Source organism: Harmonia axyridis, chromosome 2, assembly GCF_914767665.1.
Source record: "Harmonia axyridis chromosome 2, icHarAxyr1.1, whole genome shotgun sequence".
Lineage (NCBI taxonomy): Eukaryota > Metazoa > Arthropoda > Insecta > Coleoptera > Coccinellidae > Harmonia > Harmonia axyridis.
The window spans coordinates 5025343-5051084 of record NC_059502.1 but is presented as its reverse complement, the minus strand read 5'-3'; the positions used below and the strand labels follow the sequence as shown (position 1 = coordinate 5051084).

The 25742-nt window shown below is 29.8% G+C and overlaps 1 protein-coding gene and 2 long non-coding RNA genes across 4 annotated transcripts in view; 1 reads left to right on the top strand and 2 right to left on the bottom strand.

The window, feature by feature from the left end:
• The window catches only part of LOC123672478 (longitudinals lacking protein, isoforms H/M/V-like), a 360352-nt gene that overhangs the window by 269913 nt on the left and 64697 nt on the right, over window positions 1-25742 (bottom strand). The gene's annotated exons all lie outside the window — the stretch shown is intronic.
• Window positions 9850-11028, bottom strand: LOC123672486. Its single transcript, XR_006746310.1, has 2 exons — window positions 10842-11028; window positions 9850-10144 (listed from the first exon to the last, which is right to left on the bottom strand). It is a non-coding gene; the product is annotated as an uncharacterized LOC123672486 (long non-coding RNA).
• Window positions 11033-11924, top strand: LOC123672484. Its single transcript, XR_006746308.1, has 2 exons — window positions 11033-11175; window positions 11344-11924. It is a non-coding gene; the product is annotated as an uncharacterized LOC123672484 (long non-coding RNA).

Sequence of the window (25742 nt, the reverse complement as noted above, 5' to 3'; positions counted from 1 at the left end):
TTCATTATTTTCTCTTATCTCGGGGATTATTCCACATAGAACGGAACGGCAATAACAATTCTCTATAATTCAGAAAAATATTAAAATATCCAAAAAGAATAAAATTCATCGTTTTAGGCTGAAAATTTTAGAGATATGAATTTCGTCCCTTAAAATCTACGTTCGCGAAAGTGTATTATATATTCTAGCCACGTGACTTTTCAAACAGGATCCGTATTTTTTTTGTGGATCTTGGAAAAAAGAAAAAATTGAATATCCTAAATTCATTAATTACCTATCTATCACAGAGATCAATTTAGAAATACAGGATGAGGATAAATTACAGTTGGTGAACTGTACTGACATGTCTTTGAAGATTGCCTTTTCTTTTCGTTTTGAACGAGCAATACTTCATTGGACACAGAAAGTTGGGCTCCTGACCACACTCCTTTCTATGGTTGATTAGACTAGACTTATATATGTAACTTTTGTCGCAGAGTTCGCATTTGAGGCGATCCTTGGAACCTTAAAATAATAATAATAATGAATTTACATGTTGAAGTTACAGAGAAAAAAAGGATTTTACACTAGAGTTTATTATTTCTTCTTGAAGTATCACAAATCATAAAAAAATAGCGGTAAACAAAATTAATAAAAATATTTGTTTATGGTGGACTTGAACCCAGGATTTTTACGTCAAAAGACCGTAGATGGCTGCATCTATCGGTCTTCCTAGACAAATGAGAGATTATTATCATATCAGAATCGAGTAGAAAGACTAAGAAGAATTATTAATTATGCGAGACTAATGAAATTAAGATGTCAATTGTTCCTAATTCCCCAAAAATAAAAGTCTCCTTCCTCGAGGTTTTCATGATATGAAAAATAAATATATTTTATATCTTCTAGCATTTTGACTTTTCCTTGAAATTTTTCGAACTATGTTCTCGATCTAGGAAGATTAATGCAATATAACTCGAAAAAAAAAGAAAAAGTATCAGTTAAAAGTATATTTTAATTTCAACTATTTTTACATTGAACATTTCATAACAATTCTAATATAATTTTTGTTTGTTTCTGCGAAATATTTAATGATCAAAAAGGTTTAGAAATGAATATTTCAAGTCAATTATTTTATGTTGTAAACTATCAAGAAATAAATTTCCTTCGTTGCTCAAATCTACGTCTGTAAAAGTGTATGATGTCTGCTAGCCATGTGTTTTCTCAAATTTTTTCTGTACTTTGCTTTATATGGACATAGAGCGCATTGATATTGTGGATCTTTACCGCATTCGTATTTCTTATGTGCTTTCAAATTTCGTAAATATTTATAAGTTCTATTGCAGATGTCACAAATGAACATAGCTGAAAAATATTCCAAATTACAGACTTAATGTATGAATAACAATGAGAAACCAAAAATTAAAGTAAAATTTTCTATAATTGAACTGGAAGACAAAATTAATGTTAATATAAAAAAATGCACTTTTCCTTCACTTATATTCTAAAAAATAGGAAGTATGTTTGGGAGCTCCTTCTTGGAATTTAAGTGTAAATGATCAATTATATGTTCTTTCTTATGGAACACCAAATTTTTTATTCAATTCTCAGATTGCATGGAATAAATGAATTTTATAAGCCTAAAACTTACTGTTTTTGAGATATTTAGATTTTTCATAAATTAGGTGATCTCAGGAGAAATCTAATTCGAAATAAATAATTTATTTCAATGAGATTTTGAAAGTGAATACTAGAAAAATGGAGGTGAGTACTGACTTATTCAAAGTCAATACTCATTAAAATAAATTTATTTATACTATATGGTTTTTCCAAAGAACCTCCAATAAATGAGTAATCTCAAAACGGTATATTTTTAGAATATAAAACTTTGAACGAACTTGGGTTGATTTTTTTCATGCAATCTGAAAATTCAATGAACATAGGAAGTGCCATAAGAAAAAACGTATGTTTGGTCATTTACATTTTTGTGGAACACCCTGTAAATTTCCAAACAATTCGAGAATTGACTCATGGAGTCTAATGATACTGTGTGCAGAACAATTCGAAAATTTCAGGGCTTAACCGTAATTGAACGTCGTTTCAGTGGTGTACCTCCATAGAAGAGTATTTCTCATCTATGAGTTTTATTACCCTGTTTGAAAAAAAGTTCAGAGTTTATTTCTATTTCAACCTTTTTTTTCCCATTGAACAGAACTTATAAAATTTCCTTCGGATTTGAGCAAGAGAAACATGAAAAGGTGTGAAATAAAAATATGTGCCTTCCTGTATATTTTAATTATCATTGATTAAATTTGTAAGTAATGCTTCAAGACAGAATTCACAAGATGAAACTTTTTTAGTTCTGTACAAGATGCATGTTAGCCATATGTTGTTTCAAATTCCCTTTCGTTTTCGATTTATAAAAACATCCTTCCACTGGACACCCAAACTGGGGTTCCTTTCTACATTCAAATTTCTGATGTGATTTCAAATTTCGGAGATACTTGTAAGACCGGAAACAACCATCACATTGGAATAATTTGTCTGAAAACAGAATTGAATTAATATTTCATTGCATTTGAGCAGTTCATTTGAAAATTTGTGCTCAAAAACACTTTGATTGTAATTAAAAAAAGTAACCTCATATAAAATAGATATTTTATTGTAAGTTTCTCGAGTTTTTTCATAAAACATAAATCAAATCAATGAAACAACTAATTAAAATATTCATAACTAAATTAGGAAGAAATACTTTGGTTGCTGTAATCTAAAATTCATTGAACTGATTAAACACAAATATTATAAAATTGATTTAATATATGACCTACAGGGTGTTTCAAGTCATCGGGTCACTGGATCTTGTGACTAATTCACTAAACTATTTAAACAATATTCTCATTTAACCATTTCAGATTGAATCATTACTATTGGAAAACTGAGCTAGAAAAAATTTTTCGAGACAACCTGTAGTTATTTTAAAAAAAAGTTGGTTGGAAATTGACTATACAATTCAATTTAGAAAACCAGTCGAATGTGCGGAACTTTTTTCTTTGGAAAAACGCTTTCATAATAACTCATAAAATCCAGTGAAACACACTAAACAATCTAAAAAATACAATATATGAAATATTACTTAAGAAAGTTCATTATAACTAGAAAAATATTCTTTGGATAAAAATCAGGATCTTGACTATTTTCTTATTTATGAGTGCCAGTACTAAAACAAAAAAATTTTCGTTGAACTATCACCTCCTAGAAATCTTTTGGATCACTTTAGAAACACCTCGTAAAATCCCAAATTCTGAAATTTGGATAACAGAATTTTATCCACCAATTACTAATCAAATATCAAAAACGAATATTATGCTTATGAATCATATGCTGCTTAAGAGAAATTTTCGTTCTGCACTTATACTGGCAAACATTTAGATCGAAGAAACACTCAAACCTAGGTTCTTGACCACATTCATATTTTTGGTGTGTTCTCAGATTTTTCTTATATTTGTAAGGCCTGTTGCAGCGGTCACAACGAAAAAGTCCAATATCGGAAGAAGATTGTCTTCCTCTCCCTGAAAATGAATTTAAAAACCATAATGCTTCAGTTTTCAGTGGCTTAGATATGAGCAAGATTGCACCAGTATATTTGTGAGGTATATTGATGAGGTGATGTGATTGAGAGAAGCATTAGTGATTTACTTTTGAACTTTTAGGAGTTAATAATTAATCAAATATAGTTGATTTTTCTTTATGAATTATACAAATTGTTCGTTCCACAATGTTGAGACTTTCAGCTATATATCAGATTTTTTATTAAATTTTTTTTTTAAAGAAGTACTTTGAACTTCAAGTTCAAATAGGAACTATACGAATAGGAGTGGCATTAGGCTGCATGGTACTTCACTCCTAAAAAAAAATCGTTATGTCTTGTAACACTCTCATATTCTTACATTTAGGTCTCAACCGAAATTATATCAGAATCAAGTAAATAGGTAGACATAGAGGTCCCGGGAATTTCACAATTGCGCTTGCTCAGTAAACCCGTTTTTTCAAATAAACACCCTGTATTGACAGGAGAACATTATACGAGGATATTCATATTTCAGCATCTAGATTCTATAGTTTGAATATTCACTCGACTTTCTTATGAAACAAATTGCTGCATTTTTACAGCACAAATTTCAATATATTGTATTAACTTGAATAATGTTGGATCATATTCTTTCTCCATTCGCAACCATTTTAAAATTGACGTACTTCAAAATTTCACTTATTCAGTGTGATATATATGTGATATAATTATTTAAATAGCAAAAAACGACATCAATTCAACTTAGACATTTATTATGGTTTGTTACACGTATAGATACGGACACGAATTATAATCGAAATGAAGAAGCTCCTTTCTCTTTTCAACAAAAAAAAAATAACGATATAATCCTTTAAAAAAAATCTTAATGAATCAACAAATTGTTTTTTTCAGCAATAGCATAGAGGGATGAATTTATTCATCCATCTGATGATGCAGTCTTAAACCCCACCATGTATTGTGGTTTTCAAAATTTCATCTAATGAAAATCCTGAAATCTGTTATATGTCAGATTCGAAATATTTTGTGGTGTCAACTTATGAACGTTCCGGAGGTGAGCTACAAGCAAATACTTCCTTCTGTATTTCACAGGACATCTATCGATGTAGCAAGGGTAATGTTTTTCGGTGTCGCATTCAAATTTTTGATGCCTCCACAAGGATCTCCTCACTTTATAGTCCTTACCGCACTTGAAACATTTGAACTCTCCTAAAAATAAACGAAAATGAAGATATTTGCACGATAAATTGGTATTGAGTCGAATACTTTCCATTTGACAAATTCAAAAGCACATAAAGACATAATTTGGGAAGATAGGAAGATAATATTTTTCAAAAGAAAAGAACCCACCTTCAATGAAAAATGAGAAGAGAAATTATATTCCTGAAACAAATAAAATAAGGAATTTGATAGTTCAACTCAGAAATTCCTTTTTTTTCACTGTAATTTTGTTGATTTTTATAACACAATGTTCAAATAAGATACAAATTGTTATGTCTTTTTTCAATCTAAAAAAATTTGATAGATTTCATACAATATAAACGTGTATTCATTTAAAATAGTTCAAACTTTCGAAGCAACATTGAAGAATGAAGGGAAGAATAAAATCACAGTTAGATGAGAAAATTTGTTTACATTTTTTTCGAAAGAAAAAAATTAAATACAGAAACTTCTGAGGATACAGCACGTAATATAGTATAGTATATATTGAATGGCACAAAGTTACATTTATTGACTAGAAACACAAACAGCATCACATATACACCAAATCAATCATACTAATCACCACATGAGAGATAGAAATTTCGAGTAATCCTAGAATCTACCATCTCAAAACCTCTGAAGATGTCTACCGCCGCGAAACGTCCGGTAGAAACCGAATATTGACTACAGCTAAAAATTTTCCATCTCTATAAAACAATTCGGCAGTGAAAGTCTTCAGAATTATATCAACGTTACATGGTTAGTTAGAATTTTCTCTACATGCTTATGATTGATGTGCAATGTCAAACTAAATTTTCGCTTAGTTCTGTATGGGCAAAATTCACAGTGGAATTTTGGCTCCTTGCCACATTCTAATTTCAAATGACGTAATAGTGTTGGTCTGTTTTTGTAGGATTTTCCACAAGCTCCACAAAAATGACGTCGTCCTAAAACAAACAAAAATTGCGTGTGAAAATTTTATTTTGCTGTAATGGGACCACAACACAGAATGGACACTAACAAACAGGTTTCTTCAATTACAACACTCAGCATTTAATATTCAACTAAATATATTGATTTTACAATTTTCCTGTTCACACACTTTCAAAATATGTAATCATTGCTTCAAAGTTTTTCAAAGCACTTTTTTGGCTCCCTATTAAAAAATTTCATTTAGCAAAATCCACTTCTGACCATTGTGAAAATTTTTGGTGGGTGTCTGTCTGTGTGTCCACAAATCATTTTGTATGGCTATCCTGTTTAAAATGTACATTGCGGGTTACACATGCGTAATTCATTAAATTTTGGAATATAATTGTGTTGAAAGACTGAATAGAACTTTTTTTACTGTGAATATTCCCTATAGAAGTATTATCATTCTGCAAAACATAAATTGAATTGAACAAAAAAATTCACGATAAAAAAAATATTGTAATTTTAAAATTGTAATCATCAAAACATTGCAATTCAATACATATGAAAGATGAAAAATTTTGGTGAAACTTTTTTCAACTGGATTTTCATTCCATGTCAAAAATGATTTTTGACAGCAAACCGTTGTAAACGGGTTAAATATCATCATAATTATTTTCCTACAAAAGAAAAACCTCCATTCTCAAAAGTTCACATTCATTCAGTTCAGAATAATATTTGATTATTAAGATAAAACAAAAATCCGTATCGAAAAAAAAACAAACTATTCAGTTCATAAGTATAATTTTCTAATAACATCAAAATATAGCATAAGTATTTGATCGATAAAAGTATTACAATTTTTACACATTCATAAGATACCCATTTTCTCTGAAAAAAAATGGAAAATTGGTTAAAAAAAATTAATCACAAAGAATTCAATAACTTGAAAACTCTGTGAAGATATATAGTGATTGCAACATATATCCCTGAAATAATGAAACACGACAGATAATTCTTCAAAATAAGAGTGTAAAGTTCTATAGTTGAATTATTCATTGATTTAACACATGATTTGGTTCAGATGAGAAAGATTAATATCAAACGAATAATTGAACTGTTATTTACATAAGAGAAATTTATTTAGTGATGAACATTCATCACAAATTTTACTCCAGTATATTTCATTTCAGATCCATGATTATTTTTTCATTATTTTGTATTCCAAATTCCTCACGAATTAAACAAACGAAATAGTAATAAATAAGACAAATCTGAAGAAACTAGCCAAAAGGAACATTAGGTAGATAGAGAGATACATATTTATCTCAAAAACCCAATGACGACATCAAAAATGATTCGAAATGACAATGATCTTTTTCTAAATGTGAATTATTTACATTAAATGAAACAAACTGTATATACACTATTATAATATCAGTCATTGTACAACACATTTCATAAAGTTCACCTAACGTCAAAAGTTTTGCAACCTGTTTCAATGATAACATTAGCATTCGCAGAATTTATAATTGAAATTTTACCATTTTCTTTAAAAAAACTTTGACAAAAAAAACTCTAGCAAAAATCTCAAGGCCCATACTGGTTCGACATTGAACTGAAATCTGAATATGAGAAAATGTCAAACAGGACCTAATATTCGAATAAATTATTATTATAATGATATCAGATAATGACGATACTTTCTGAATTAATATCCCAAGTCTGAATGTTATGATTTCGAGATATTTCTGAGATATGACGCATTAATGTTATTAAAACATTTTAAAAAATGTTTTAATAAAATAGCAATTTGAGATTACTCGATTGAAAACATTTCTGGACAGAAGTATGTCGCAATAGCACAAATTTTTTGTATTTTATCATTATATTTAATAAAAAATGATAATTCGTATTTTGGATAATATTATGTTGTTAAAAATATTTTATATTTATTTTGCCATGAAAATTTTTCTTAGTAAAACCACTTCAACGACGATAAAAATAAAATTATCGCCATGGTTCAAATATTGCACTATTTGGTTTTAACTACTGAATCTTTTCTGACTATTGAGTTTGCAATTTTATCATAGAGAACACTTTGAATAACAGTGCTCTCAACTACGGTTTGCATCTTTTGACGATATGTGCACCTGTATCAGATTCAAAAAACAAAAATGTGACGAAAAATTTAAACATGAAAGCTGAAACAACCTAAATCTCGTCCGTTTTGACAACGGAGTTGTCATCAACTGCAGGTTTCTGTAATGCAGTACAGGTTGCTGTAGTACAATGACCTCTAGTTTGTGAAACGTGCGTGAAACGCTAAGTAAAAAATAGCTTGTTTCAGCTACCATGTTTAACACCAAGTCCTCAAAAAACTCGAATAATTTAATGAAAATCTATTCTCCAGGGTACTGCCATGTCTGTAATTCTTCCTTTGGTTGCAGCTTCAAGCTGAATTTTTCAATTTGCATCACGCTGAGTTCTCTGACATGCAAGGATCTGATATGAGCGTTTAAATTATCCTTTCTTTTGGACTTGTACGGACATCCTTCGATGAAACAAGCAAATGAAGCTTCTTTTCCACACTCATATTTCAAATGTCTGTTCAAAGAATGCGAGTATTTATAAGATTTATTGCAAGTTCCACACGAGTAGGAGTGAGTGATCTCTCTACCTGAAAATGGGAAATTGTCAGTAGAAATTCTATAATGTTGCAATACAGAAATCTGCTTTTTACGGTACTCACTACTAGGGTAAATAGGTGAATTATTCATGCTCTATGTTTTTCACCGCATTGGTGCAGGGTATCCCACCTGTCAAAGTAGACAAGGTGGCCCATATATAACATTCTAGACAGATATTTCCGTAGGATGAGTTTTTCTGAGAAATGCCGACACAGGTCAATAGTTACTTGGAGGGAGACATCTTGTAATTGCACATTTATGCCACACCCCTCAAATAGGGTGGCAACCAGAACCAGCCCAAAAATCTTGAATGGCGATAAGTTGAAGGACATGATTTTGAAGGTTTTAGAATTTTATTTATAAATATTCTGAAGAAAGATCTGTTCTGGGTTTGTTTCGGTGTCAAAATTCGTTGAAAGACAAGATAATATTTCAGTTATCATATAATTATATGTTAACAATATTCTCTGGTTAAAATGATGAATAAATGTGAAAAACAGAATAAAATCACTGCCTAAAAACAAATAATTAACCATTATGAACATATAAGGTTAGGAAAGAAGCAATTTCGTAATTTTTGCCTTATCTAATGCTTCATATAAAGTGTCATCCAATTTTAGCCAAATGAGCGAATTCTGTTCAACAAGTTATTGCCAACAAATTCAACTTCATAAAATTCCTTCTTGTAGAAGCTTTTGTGACCAGTCTTGGCGTTTTCGAAAAAAAAATCAGCTTCATACGAAAATATCCTAGTCCTTTATATGAGACACCCTGAAGGTTGATTCAAAACATGATATAAAATCAATAACTAACCTGAATAGATCATTTTGAAAGATCTCCTCATCAGATGTTAAGTATTCTGAAGATGACGATATGGCAAAAAGAGATAATATAATCAGATGAATAAAATAACTAATAATAAATAGGGAATAAAAGATCTAATTAGGTATTAACATAGATCTAACTGAGTAGATCATTTCCATAAAATTCAGGATTCTGATATCATTTATGCAATAATTTTTTTTTTTTGTAAAATCATGATATCAAAAAATGATTCGATTTTTAATATTCATTCTGAATTGGAACATAAGGTGTTTTGTTTCATATTAACTTCTTCAGTAGGATGTTTCTGACTAGCCAACTCCTTTCTAAATATTTAATGGATATGATTCTTAATTTATGAAGATTCAATATTGAATAAAATGAAACAAAATTGATTTCCAAACACTTTAATATTAACAGCAATTGTTCCATAAAACATTAGAGCTTCTTCAGGTTGATTAGAGCCACAGTGTTGCCTCAACAATTGTTGTTAATATTAAAATATTTTGGAAATTAATTTTGTTTTTTTTTCTAACAGATATATGATGTGGACAAAATTGGTCCATCTGATGTGGTGTTTCCAAAACTGTATAAAATTATGATTTCGGAATTTATGTTAGGTGTTCGATGAGGTTCATTGAAATAAAAAGAAAAATCTGAAATGAATCCATTTACTTTCAACGAAACAAACATTAAATAATATCAATTTCATAACTATAGCTCTATTGATCTCTTTTCACTTTCCAATGACAAGATTGTCTCACTAAATGAGCTTTCAAATTTCCCTTGAAATGAAACTGTTTTCCGCAATTGCAGGTATATTTTGGTTGTTTGCCACACTGGTGCTTCATGTGGAATGCAAGTGCTTTCTTCGATTGATAGAAGCGACCACATTGACAGTTATGAGTTTCTGGAAAATTTGAAGAATATCAGTCCAGCTACTGACTATTACCTATTCAAAAACAAAAATTGCTGTTCATATTGATACACAAAACATCAATTTCAATTCATACAAGCATGAAACGTTTCGAATTCATTGCATGATCCTCCTTTCTTTTTTACTACATCAAAATATCAGTATAATAATGTACGAATGGAGGTCAATGACGAATAGAAAATTGTTTTTCACCTAATTCCACATAATTTGTCAAAAAATTAAAAAAAATATATATAATGATACTGTATTAGCATAGGCAGTTTAACCAAAAACTAATCTTATAAAATCGCCACCAATTCAATTCAGAACTCATTGATTTAGTCCTTAGTGTGTGCAACTTCTACAAATGACCACAAAAAATGTCTAGACGTATCAAATCAGAAAATCTTGAAAACTATTCAATAGGACCCCTCCTTTCAATAAAATTCTCGGAAAATGCTGTAATATTCGGATTGACTGCTTTATGTGAGCCATCCTATATATTTTAATATAACATGCTAACCATAACCTGTATATTAAATACCTAATATGAAAAGTATTTATTTCAAATTTTGGGATGAAAGGTTTGGCCTCAACTCAACGTCTTCAACTATTTTACCTCAGGAATAATAACATTTTATAACACAAAAAGATTGGAAATCGGGAACTAGAATTTTCAGGTTAGAAGAGTGAGGTGTTGATTCAAGTTCATAAGGATCATTGAAGTACTTACAGAAATAACAAATCTCTGCCAAATCCTTTTTAAGGTAAATCAAAACAAAATAAAAATTCACTAGTTTCTTCCATTTTTTAAAAAACACAATAAGTTAATAATTTTATTTAGAGGCATTTGACAGACGACATGTTGACACAGTTTTTGTGAGGTATTTACTGTACTGATAGAATATACCACATGGTCCAAATCAATAAATATTTAGTCGAATCCTCGTTAACCTCTGATAAGTTTGCATCAATTTCAATCTTCAAAATGTATAAATACAGATCTTTTTCGAAGAGAACCATAACTACAAATAAGTCATCAATTAGAATTTCATCTCAAACTGAAAGTAAGTTTGAACAACTTGTAAGTAATTTATGATTTCTCAGAGGAAAACATCTTCAAGTTGTTTCCAGTCGGCAAAGACTAAACAGAAGCCGAACGAAATTTTCGATTTTATTATTATATCAAATCTGAAACTTGCTTACGTAACTATTCCAAAAAATCTTTTTTTCAGCACGTAAATATTTCAAGTGTCCTCAGTGCCACAGAAAATGCTTTGTTCCACCTGATAAAACAAAGAAGGATATCCGTTTTGCCATAACTTATTGTGCCAATTGTGGCTGCAGTTTTGTAGTACACAAATTCTTTGCTCGATTTCAAAACTGTTACAGCTATCGTTTTTACGATGGTTCAGTATAAAAATCTTTTAACAGTCTTTCCAATTTTGATGTAACTTTTTGATGGTAGTTCAGTTCATTACTTTTATTTACCGTTAAATGTTCACTATGTAGTTGGAATTGTGTGTATGCATCATCGACGTGCATTCATTTTATTGCTTCAATAAAAAAATAAAAAAAAAATATAAAAATAAATTACATATCTATAACTGCTATTTATAGTTAAAAATGTATATTTTCGTGAAACTGAGTTATAAGTAGTAAAAAAAAATATTTTATGTTTAGGTCATTTTTCCATTGTGAATCTACAGTATTTTGTCTTAATTAATCATTGATAAGTAAAAAAAAAATTATATTATATATTTTTATTATTATATGTGAATCCAAAGAATACAATTAAAATTTTATCATTCAATTATTCTCCCTGGATTTATTTTTCTTCCCAAACTTTTTTTTTAAGAATTTTTCCCTTGTTGTTAAAATACTGTTCAAATCATGTGAAAGTTGAATAGAATCTGATGAACACTTCATTTTTTTTATTGATCAAAGCATTTCTTTTGAATGAATTCGCAAATTTATTCGATTTTCACTGTTTTTTCCAACATTTCGAGTTCAAATTTCCTAGAAACTATGAGGTATACGAAAAATCAGTCAACGGTGTCTGAATTGTCGATGTCTGATTACCTGAATTTCAAACTCACCTGAAAATTTTTTTGTCGAAAAATTTCCGTAAAATTTTCCATACCTTACCATACCTTAACCTTAGAAAATATTAAAAAAATTAAAAGATCTTTCATGAGAATATTGTATCATTTTTTGATTGATTCGATTACGTAGGTCACGAAATTGTTATCAGTTGGGCGATAAGTCTATTATTTCATAAATTATAAGTGATAATCTGAAATTTTCAAAGAAAAAATTATTAATTTTCTGAGGCTACCACCTGGATGTGAGCTACGCACTTGAAACCTCACTATGTTTCAGATCAGAACACGATGATCAAAAAACGTTTCATTCGAGAGGTCTATGACAAATATTTCAGCAGATATTACGATTTTTTTATGGAAATTCGATTTTTACTGTTTTTTCCGAAATTTCGATTAAAATTTCCTCGAAACTATGAGGTATACGAAAAATCGGTCAACGGTGTCTGAATTGTAGATGTCTGATTACCCGAATTTCGAACTCACCTGAAATTTTTTTTGTAGAAAAATTTCTGTAAAACTTTACTATAAACTTTCCAAATGAATACTAAGGTAAAGAAAATGAACATCACCATCTTACAATTAAAAATATTTATTTAGAAACAACTGTATAAATCAGTAACAATTTTGTATTTGGCACAATATTTGGCAATTGTTCCTTAGGTTTATAGAGTTATAAAAATTGAATTGAATAAACAAAAATTTTTGAATATAAAGATATAAACATTGAATTGAATCAAAGTCAGGATTTTACGAAATAATAAATGATATTTCAAGTTCCGGAGTTAATATTATGAATTTGCCTAAGGTGGGCATTCAATGTATATTTTTGGTAAAACATCTTCTTACAGCATTGACACTTGAAACTTGGCTCTTTTCCGCATTCATATCTGATATGGCTAGAAAGGTGTCTCTTGTGTTTATAACTCTTGCTACATCCAACACAGAAATATCTCCCAAATACTGAATCCATGGAAAGTTTTCCTGAAAATGGATCAGTTAGTATAATAGGATTAACACTCCACTAAAAAGTCCCAAGCCTAAATAATAAAACACAGTTTTTTCATGAAAATTCGACTTTATTCTGCAAAAATCCAAGAGTGTTACAAATGTACTCCAACGTTTCTCTAACTTTTAAATACCTTGTCAGCTGATGTGCGAAAATTTGATCGCATTGGACGACCTTCACCAACTGCTTTCCACTCAATTTAAGCTCTCTGTGACTCTGGAGAAAAGTGTAGTCATAAATCTATGGTATATCTATTGTCACATATCGACGCAAAAAAAATCCTATTTACTTATTCCGCTTAAAGAGCTCTAAGTAGCGGTTGCAATCGACAATGTGTTGTTACTTCTGATCAGCGGTGAGCAAGCGCGGCAAAAGACAAATGTTCACGCAAAATAGTTTATACACCGCTTTCTGATCTTCAACTCTATGTCTAGCTTACACAAGTGCAATACGCTCTATTAGTGATGACGTCAAACACCGCCATTTTTGGTTCTCCTGTCAGTGTTCGGAATCCAAACAAACAAATTGTCATTCAAATTAGTAATTGTCGTTGAAGAAATTGGCTTATTTTGATAAATAAGATTATTTAAGGAACGATTTTACTATTAGTTGATAGACAGAAGGCACGAGATTAATGCCAGTAAGTTAGAACTTGAAGTTCAACTGATAAACACGGCTTTTTACAAAATCTGGGGAATGATACAGGATTCAAACTTACTGGCATTAACCTCGTTCCTTCTGTCTATCAATTAATACCCAAATCGTTCCTCAAATACTCTTATTCATGAAAATAAGCCAATTACTTCAACGACACCGTACTAATTTGAATGACAATTTATTTGTTTGGATTTCGAATACTGACAGGAGAACCAAAAAATGACGGTGTGTGACGTCACACTTATAGAGCGTATTTATGATCGTTCAAAACATTTTGTGGGTTTTTTTGATGTTTTCTGAAATAAATGCCGAATTTGAGAGGCCAGAGCATGATTCTTTGAGAAGGTTTAGAGTCGGCATACCACCCTTTAACTGTTGTTGTCGATGGAGCAGAGTCAGAATAACTCTGATAAAGCCATGCTTTACTTGCATAGTATTTTTTTTTCATCAAAAAGTAATGTGTTATGCATATATGAAACTAATATTTTCCAATTTTCAAGTGTAGCATCACTTATCGATCCAGACTTGATTCTATCTTCAAAAAATTCCTCCGGCATCTTTTTTTCTTAATAAAAACAGATTTATCGGCGATCATAATTGTCCTTTTATGTTAATTACGAAAATAATTGTCATGTGGTATCTTAATGCTTTTCTCGAACTAAGAATTTCATCAACTTCTTTAAGCTTATAACTTTAACGCTCATCGCTCAATTTTGTTATTCTTATTCTAGCTTTTCCAACAGCTAAATTTTTTCCTTTTTTAATGATAGCATAGTTTTAATTTGTAAAATGTCAAAAAATATACAGTTTCAAAAGTGACAGCTCCCCAGCTATTCAAAATGAGACTTCTCATTTGAAAACCATTTAAAAACTGCGAAACTTTCAGAATATATTAATTTTCTATATTCGAATGATTCAAAGCTAACTCCATATTTTTATCACCTTATTAGGTTTCTACAAATTTAGTCACCATATTATGAATCACTTCCAGATAGTATATCTAGTCATCCCAGAAAACAGCAAGTAATAAACACCAACAGGTACCTACTCCTAATTCCATTTTAATGAAGAAGAAAATTGGTAGATATCATTCAAAACTGAAAAATTCTTCTCCAGACAGTCGTAAAATTTCAGAATTTTTGAATAGCCCATTTCAAACCGAAATAATGACCTCTGTACTGGTTACGATGTTATTTATTACCCCAAGTACATCTGGATTCCGGGAAGAAATAGAAAGAATAAGTTCGCAAACCATTGGCGTACTAGATTCGTTCGATTCAAGACGATAACAAATTTGTTTAGACGTAAATAATACCTGAAGGTTTCGGTTATGAATAATTTCACCTCAAATTCATCTCACTACAATGGAACTCATAAGTATAATAAAATTATATAATCGAACAAGTACTTATTTATTAAAAAAATCTCGAGGATACAAAAATACTGCAAAATTTCACATTATATCATTAGAAAAATATAGTTTCTGTTTTCTCGATAAGGAATAATTACCATGTAAAGAACTATAAAATTAGTTTTTGTTTTGTATACATTATCAATCGATGAAAAAATTCATCATGAAATGTCTGACTACAATAGTAAGAGCCTATTTATTGTCATTGTCGTAGTCATTATTAAATCCTCAGCTTACGTCAAATTTCAATTATGTACATTATGACTGCGAAAACATTTTAATACATGAAATGCAGAGGTTTAATCCAGTTTTATCATTAAGACAGTTATACTGTCAACAATAATGACAATGATGCAATAATAGGCTCAGAATCAATTTGGTTTTTGACTGAAAAAAACTTTTTAATCCATCTTGATCATTGGAATGAATTGCTTCAATTCGGTGCAATTATGTGCAATCTTTGGGCAATTCTTGTAATGGTTCATTAGCAGATATTTCCTCTTGAATGCTTTGTTGCAGGCTGCACATTCGAATAACCCATCTACCACTACGCCCACAAAATGAGTTTCCACATAATGTCTTTGGGCATGATCTTTTCTCTTGAACGGTTTGTTACATTTTGCAACCGGGCATATGTTGTTTATGAATTGTACGTTTCTTAGTATATCAGCGCGTCTCATCTTGGGAATATCTGAAATATAAAATCCATTGAGTATGAGGAAAAACAATTTGTTAAGTTGAGAGAACAAGCAATCACTGAGTAAAACTACGTTTGATAATAACTAAATTCAGAACTAAATTGAAATTTTCGTCTAATCTATTATCTCCTACACCAAACACTAAGTACTCAATTATAAAATAAAACAATATCAAAAATATGGCAATATGGTATAAAATATAACTTTTCATAAAATATAAAAAAAACAGATAAATAAAGGGATAAGCTTTCATGAACGGTTCTTCATTGAACTATTGACACCCTGTAGAGCGCAAACACTTAGAAACTTTCACTGTTATTATTACACTGATTCCTAGAGGTAGAAAGAAAATATTTATTTCAATGAAACATTTCGCGTCAAACGTAGCAGTAAGATTTGTCTTCAGTTTCTTCCATTTCATTTTACCTTTCGGTACAGACCAACCTGCGCCTATGCATAATGGGCAAAGATGAGGGTATACGTTAGGGTTCTCAGTTCGCAATGTTAGCATTAGGGGATGTTCCTTCCAGGTAAAAGAATGCTAGAAAAGTTTGATTCATACGTTGTACTCTTCATTTCATTGGCAAACATTCATAAATATATTCCTATTATCTATGAGGAAACGTAAAAATACGAATGGACCACTGAAAAAGAATAAATAAAAATTTTTATCATCAGAATAATTATAAATAAACATTTCATAAAAAATAAGTGAATCACTTGAAAAGCGAAATTGTCATTCAAATAATAAATTTCCTCTTATTTTCGGAGATTATACCTGTAAGGAAGTGAAAATAACACAGAATAGATTAAGAAGGAAAATGAAATAAAACTAAATTAATTTCCACCAATATAAATATATTTGTGACTATTCATTTTGTTTTATTTCATATCATAATGAGTTATAATGAAGTAGGAATCGAATCAATCAAATATTTAAAATAAAAATATAAAAATATTTGTATACAGAAAAATCGCAATGATGAAATAGACCGCTTTAAAAATGTAATCGTAAATAAAAATAACATTAGGTTTATCACATAGCCACAAAAGGATTAAAAATCACACTGAAAAAATTGGAATAATAAATTCGATAATTTCAGGTATACTACCTCTAATGATATTGTCAGTAGTTTTACGTGAAATATCAAAAAGTACTGATCTCACCCAGGTTATACAAAGAACAAAAATGAAGAAACAAAATACTTTTCACTGTTCTATATCAAAAAATCAGAGGCTCATAAAAAAACATAACAATTCCGACACTTGTCGAAGTACAATAGACTTTTCCAAAATGGCAACATCGCACAAAAATGACATTAATGACAAAAAATGACATTAATGACAAAAATGACATTAATGACAAAAATGACATTAATGACAGAAATGTCAGGCTAGCTAAGCCGACATCTTTGTTATCTTCACTATCATATTCACTATCAACATCACTAACACTGAATGAAACAAACAAAACTAGGAAGTATATTAGAGATGAAAAATGCAATGCATATAATATACAATAAACATTCAATTGAATTCGCCGACCAAAATGCAGGAAAAAAATCAAAATAACCGAGAGGAATCTTAAAGTTACGAAATCACAAAGTTCTACACACAGCTATTCAAGACTGAATAAAACAAAATGTACCGACGCAACTCAGGTACTTGTGGAGGAGCTTTGGGGGGGGAGAACATTCAAGATTTGGGGTGCGCCATTAGCGAATAGAAGAATGAGAAAGAGTACGGCCAAATTTTTCTCGAAAATAAATATTATGTAATAACCGAAGGTACTCATGAAATTAAGCCTCTATTCCAGTATGATGAGAGATGAATATATATAGCAATGTCAAAAAATTTTCATTGCACACGAAAACACTTCGAATGCAATTATAACATGCATTTGACTTCTGTTGAATATTTCATAATGTTATAAAAATATTATTTTTAACATCTAGACATAAAAAAAGATATCTTGTTTTTTGCATAAATGTCAAACAAAAGTTTCAATTGCACTCGAAGCGATGTTGAGAGCAATAATAATTATTTGCACTGTCAAAAAGTGGTACTTTAGTACGACTTTTTATCATTGTAAATGTTTAAAGTGTAAAATAGTTCTTCTTCAAGAGTGTGTGAAGTTCACCCTTACACTCACAAAGTTAATAAAGTTCCAATTGAGTAATAATTTATTTTGTAGAAAAAATATTCGGAGAAACAGTTTAATAGTGTTTTTTTTTCACATCAACTCCGGATAAGAAATCAGAAAGTCTTTATCGTTACTGGCTACAAAAAAATTCTAATTTTTCTCGGGTACCGATTTATTAATAACAATAACAAAATTATGGAATCATCTTCATTAGAACTATTCCATTGGATGGGTTCTTAGATGTCTTGTCATGTTGCCAGTTCTAGTTGTTTCGAATGAACATCCAGGTTGTTTACATTTGAGTAGACGCGGTTGGCCACAATCGTATTTTACATGCACGTAAAGCGATCCTTTTTTGTTGTAACGTTTTAGACATTTGGGGCATACGTGGTCTAAAATCAAAGAAAAAATGAGTAGGATAAACACTGCCATAGGACTTCTATACATCATAATTTTCCATCAGACTTGACGTAGGGATATCACCCTAAAGAAATCAATAAATTGTTCAGCAAGTGAAAAAATTATTGAATTTCACCATAATACCAAATATTGAAATTTACCACTGAACTCCTGCTATTTTAAAATATATAAAGTTGAACTCATAAATGAAATTATAAAAAAAACAGGAAGAGCAATTAAAACTACGAATACAACAAAAATAAACTAGTTTCAGCAACTTCAAAATACTTCAAATTTCATGCTGACAATTTGCAGACATGGAACAAGAATAATAACATAAAAGTGTATACAAGCCTCTAAATAAAAAAAAATTAAAATTCCACTAGAAAATTTGTGTGAAGGATGTTGACATTGAATGAAAATAATTTCGAGAATTATAAATATATTTATCCAGATAAAATAATTTTCAAATATAACTTTTTTCAACTTAGTCTCTATATTTACAAAAAAGGGCATCAAATATGAATAGAAAAACAATCAAAAGTGATTAACTATCGTTAGAAGATAACAATAATGTAAACATACACAATTATATTTTATGTACTTTCAAGGCACTCTATACTCATATTGAGTAATCACAATGATCGAAAACTATGGTACAATAAGTTTAATGAATCTAGCGAAATAAATTCAGAAAAATTATATGCTTCAGATAAGGTATGTTCTAAAATTATTCTCAATAGAGAACTTCATTATACATCACTCATATCCGTTTGCAAATGTCATTACGTCAATATGCAGGAGTTATAACAATCTTCAAAGTGGGATATATTTTTCTTGTCATTATACCAATTTAGGCACTCATTTTTCAGTGCACTTCTGAATTAAATTATACTTTTTGATATCTTTGTAGTAGGCTCATCATTGTATAATTGTTGTATAGTTTCATAAGATTTAAGTTTAATTATGTACACCTGTAATTGGGCTTTATGGCCTGTTGGATGTATCATTTTCAAAATAAAATAAAAATAAAATAAATTATATTTATTCGTAATATTCAATAAAAACACAATTAGAGAAAAAAACTATCTAAAAAACGTTAAAATAACTCCCTTAGTGAATTAAATAAAATAAGAAAAAATGACTGCAAACAGATAATTTTCAGAAATAGGATCATTCGATAATAAATTGATATCTTTCGAAATCTATACCATATACCATAAAACGGCGATAGTTTTTGTATATGTATATGAAAAAATTTCTAAAAGCATTTAGATAAAGAAGACCGGAAATTTTAATAATATTTATAATTGGAAAAAAATTCTGCCATAATAATTCCCGGGGTGTAATCATAAGAAGTAAAAAATGAGGAAAGTTAAAAAAAATTGAAATATTCAAGCATTTAATTATTTTTCCGGTTACTATCACATGAAACCTGCAGTTTCTTTGATTTAGACGTTTTATATTCGTTTTATTTCGAATAAATTTTGAAAAAAACCATCACTAAATATCCATTTTATGAACCATTCTGACGTGTTGTAACATTCTATCATTTATTTTAGCACGATACGTGCAGTTTAAAATAGGACACTGAATGCTCGGTATTTTTCCACATTCGTACAGTTTGTGCCGTCTCATTGAACTGAAATGTTTGTAAGTCTTCTTACAAATAACGCATTCGTATTCTTTGTCCTCAGTTATGTTATAGCCAGTCAAAGGAGGTTTTTGCTTCCCACATTGATACTTCAGGTGACGTCTACGTGATCCATCTGATCTATAGATTTTCTCACAACCAGGACAAGGAAAATATCCCCCTAAAATGGAAATGCATCAGAAAAGTTCGTTAGATTGAGCTAGGATTGCAAAGCCTACACCATATGAAGAGTATTAGCTAATAATAATAGTGAGGCTAATCGTGTAGACTACATTTTATTCCTATAAAAATTACAAGGGGATCAGATCTGGTCATATAGATGGCCATGATATTAGTCCCATTTGCTCTACCTAACCAGAATATTGGAGTGAGTGAAAATCTGATATTATTTATATGTTATAATTTTGAATAATGCGGCAGATTTATTCCTTATTTAAAGATATTAATGTAAAAAATAATACTATCACCCAAAATGGAGAGTTTATTATAACACAGTATACAGGGACTAAGTCGAAGTGATACCAGTGAAGGAAATTATAGAAAAAGAAATAGCTCAACAGATTTGAAAATTTTGACAGAAAATAAAAGAGTTTTCTTCGTCTAACGTATAATGTGCGAAATGAAAATTTTGTACAACTATCCGAATATTATATTAGGAATTAATTAATATCAAATGAAAATGTTTCAGGAAAAGGTAGAGTTGTTCAAATGAATTTGAGTATTCTTGAATTTCTTTATTTGGTCAGCATACAACAGGTCATTTCTTGCTCAAACTTCATCATAGAGAAACTAGAAAACTTAACAATGCCATTGTAATAAAAATAAAGCTAAGAGAGTGGAAAAGAACTAGAAGGATCGAAAGAAACTAGACTTGAGTTCAGATTATGAAACAATATAAATTAAAATCATCCATCGAAATAATTTATGATGAAATTAGAATTAGAAATAAATTATGAGATTCCTAGTTTCCTTCTTTTTCTTTTATTTCGTTACCTGAAATCCCTTATAGGATATTTGGCAGATTTTTCAAATGCTCCTCAAATTCAATGATAATATGCATAAATATTACCCAGAAAAACTGAAATGCAGTTTTTCAACCAGAAGTATATTTTGAGTCTATAATGTTCGAGGTTAGAATTCAATGTTGTTTTGTATTCAAAACAACATTAAATTCTAACCTTGAAGCCTCAATAAAAACGAGCTATCTTCATTATTTTCATTTCTCAAGTTGTTTTTAGGGAGGGAATATAATTGTACTTCTATAGAAATCATGGAATTGAAGATGAATTGTTTTTTTTTTGTGATATTGTTGATATTCAATATCTAATATATATATAATAATATTTAATAGTTTATGTTCATTATCAACAATAAATTCCTTCTTTTTTTGGTGGATCCATGTGATTGGGTTGATCCTTTTAGGATTTCATTTTATGTTGAATGAATAAATAAATGAAAATATTCTTGATCAATTGATATACAGGGTGATTCAAAAGTCTAGGTCATAAAGTCATGAAGTTCTAGTTAAAATAAGAAAGACAAGGGCTTCGTGTAAAAAAGTCGAGAAATTTCTCTGAATATCCTTGGCCTAGAGGTTAGGTTAGGTTTAAAATTAAAAAAAATTCAATTGCCCGTATCTTCGATAAAATTCGAGATAGGAGAAATTGTACTTGAGAAAACTTCTTATTTTAACTAGAACTTCATGAAGTTATGACCTGGACTTTTGAATCACTCTGTAGAAATCCTATTCTGAGATTATGTCAATAAACAGGATTATTTTTGATACTGCCAAATAGCCTTACATAAGATAATAGTTAAGTCTCGATTGAATTCGTATTGCACATCTCCCAGTTCGCTAAACGTTCAGCAATATGTTAAAATGTTTTATTGTGAACATGCATAATATGTAACTTGACACTACTTTTCTGAGTGAACGTCTTACAGCATAATTCGCAAGTGAACTGAGGTGGTTTTCCACATTCATATTCGGCATGTCTATGATAACTCGATTTCAGTTTATATCTTCTGTGGCACTTCATACAGCAATAGAAGTTGTCTCGTACGTAAAAACCTGAAACTAAGGGAAACTATAAAAAGGAACAAAGGTTCAAGAATAAAACTAAAAACATCAATAGACAAACCATGAAATTATTTGTTGTTAGAATTAAGGCTCTTCTGCAATCAAGCTAAAATTCAGTGTTATGATCATTTCAATTTCTGATGTGAGTTCGACATCAATCCTCTAAGTTCATTCAGGAAACTTCCTATATATATATCGAGCAAATGAAATGGCTTGGCGATATGAAATAGACATATTCCTGACTAAACCACGTGCTGGCAGTTTTGAATATAATTCAGAATGGTGGATTTTTCATCTTTTAAAAGACAATTTTCCAAAGCTGCTCTGACTATTTCAAAAATCCGCAAAATATTAATCGAAAAATCCATGAGATGCCTCATTTGTCTAGATCCTGAATGGAAAATGATATAATCAAATAGTGGTTCGAGGTTTTCAATACTGGGAAACTATATTTTTTTTATATTTTCAATTTTGTTATATTTTAAAGTTGATATTTTGGTTTCTGCAAGGACTCATTTCATCATTTTTTTATTGATGTGCACACTACACAAAAAAACTGCTAAAAATCAAGTAGCTTGATAGAAATCACTTGATTTTTCAAGTACTTTATGAATAAATACTTGACTTAACATTGAAAAACTTCCACTTGACTTGAACTTGACTTGATTTCAAGTCAAGCCAAATCAAGTAACTTGATATCAAGTCAAGCCGTGAATCTCTACTCTCGAATTTAAGAACGAATTTGAAACCAATTGGCGACAAACATTTTCTCAACAAACAAGATAATAATAATAATCTTTATTCACAGACATATTGATACAAAGTGAATAATTTTAACCCATCAACATTTTACATGGGGCGTCAAAGTAAAATACAAGTAAAATATGCTAAACATCCCGAAAGATAGAGATCAATAAGTTAAAATATAAATGTACAAAAATATAGGCCAATAAGTTAACATTTAAGTATATCACAAACATTATATTGAAGGACAAACTATTCAAAATGACTCGACCAAAATTCATCCATAGTGTAGTATGCTTTTTCATATAGAATTTTTTTCATTTCATTTTTCAGTTCTCTTTTATTCATAATTTTGAGACATTCAGGAATTTTGTTATAGATTTGTATGCTTCATGATCAATGCTCAGCTGAGTTGCTAACAGCCTGTGGTATGGAGTTGAAAATTTCCCTGCATTTCTCGTAGTATAATTATGGTATTCTCCATTGAAGAACAAATAAATCAAAATCTAGAATGTGAAACATAAAATTTATTAAATAACAAAAGTCGTTGAAGTCATAGATTAAACTCAGAGAAATGAACATCGGGATGTTTTAATATTAGGTGGGTCTTCAAGTTGACTTTCTGAGCGAAAGATCTACCGCAAAGATTACACTGGAATTTTTTCGGTTGGTTACATTCATACTTTAAATGCCTTGTCAGAGTACCTCTGTATGAATACCTCTTATTGCAGTTTGGACATGGAAGTTTGCTATCTGCAAAAAGGGTTGAGTTAATAAGTTGAAAAAATTAAGCACTTAATCAACATATAAATTGACCAGTATGCCCATAGTGTGAGAGGAGATTTAATATGCTAGAAATTTCTAGTTTGTCAACTCGAATTTTCTTCACAATAAATAGTTCTGCACAGAGCTCGACGTTATTTATTCGAATAAATACCCAATATTTGAAATCTATCGATTTCTTGGTCACATAAATATTTTGAGAATTTTTGTTGTTGGAATTTTTCCTGAATTTTCTGCTTGTAGTTTCGCGCTCAGAATGGAACTTTGTTTAAATTGTCATTGGCAATTTAGGGATTCATGGTTTGACTTAATATTCAAGCTACTTGGCTCAAGCTCAAGCAGCTTGACTTGAAATCAATTCAAGTTCAAGTCAAGAAGTAGTTTTGCAATGTCGAATAAAGTATTTATTTATTAAGTACTTGACTTAACATTGAAAAGCTACTTCTTGACTTGAACTTGAGTTGATTTCAAGTCAAGCAACTTGAGCTTGAGCTAAGTAGCTTGAATATCAAGCCGTGAATCCCTAATTGGCATTAAGATTTTGGCAATTAACGAACTCAATCTTGGTCTTGATGATCTTTATTAACCTTGCAAGTATTAATTTGAAGACGATTCGTCATCAGTGAGACTACGGAGATTATGATGAAATGACATGTGGACACCAAAAAACCTTCAAAAGACACCAATAATGGAAATAGGAATCAAAAGCTAAAATTCTTAAAAATGAATTTATTGAATGACAAAAGTATGTAACTTTGAATGATAATTTAATTTTAATGTTTCAAAGTTATATGGGTTTTCAAGTGGATGTTTTGAGAGAACGATCGATCACAAAGATTGCACCTGAATTTTTTAGGTTGGTTACATTCATAATTCAAATGCCTTCGTAGTGTACTTCTGTAAGAATACTTCTTGAGACAGTTTGGACATGAAAATTTTCTCTCTGAAAAAAGTGTTAAGAGTTAATAAGTAGAAAAAAATTAGCACTGAATCTACAAATGAATTGAAGTTTTGCACAGTATACCTAAATTGTAAGAGGATATTCAATAGTTGTAGACCTTTGTAGTTTGCCAACTCGATATCCCTCAAAATCAATATTTTTGAACAAAACTCGACATTGTTTTTTCAAATCAACTCACAAAATTTGAAAGCTGTCGGTCTTTCGATCATGTAAATTATTTGTTATTCTTTTTTGCTGTATTTTTGAATTTTCTATGATTTCATTTTTATAATAGCTTGAAACGACCTGAAAGTATGTATGAAAAATATTTACCAGTTGGTTTCAAATGTTAGTATTGTTTTTTGTATAGCACCATTTTGAGCAAATACGTTTATAATTGATTTATAATTTTATTATTATTGATATTTTATTTATTATTGATTTATAATGGATATTGTTTTTTTTATTTATCTGGTTCAAATGTCTTATTTTTTCAATGACCTCTCATTTTTATACATTAAGGTGTTTGTTCCTTTTCCAAGAGGCTTTTAATTGTCATTTTACATCCAAGTCCAAACTTTCATCAAGATCAAGATGAAATGACACAAAAAAATTCATAAAAGGACTGCAATAATGGAGATAGGAATTGAAAGCTAAAATTTTGAACAATTTTGAATTTATTAGATGACAAAAGTATTTAAACTCAGATAATAATACTAATGTTTCATAGCAATGTGAGTTTTCAAATGGCAGTTTCGAGTGAACCATTGATCACAGTGATTGCACTTGAATGATTTAGGTTGGTTACATTCATACCTCAAATGCCTTAGGAGGTTCTTTCTATAGGAATACTTCCTAGGACAGTTCGGACATGAATGATTCAATCCTAGAAAGAAAATTGAAATTGTATAATTCGAAATAATTATCGAAATATACAATGAATCGGGTTAGTTGGAATAATTAACAATGCAACTACCCACTTTTCTACACTAGAGTTAGAAAATCAAACTTTCT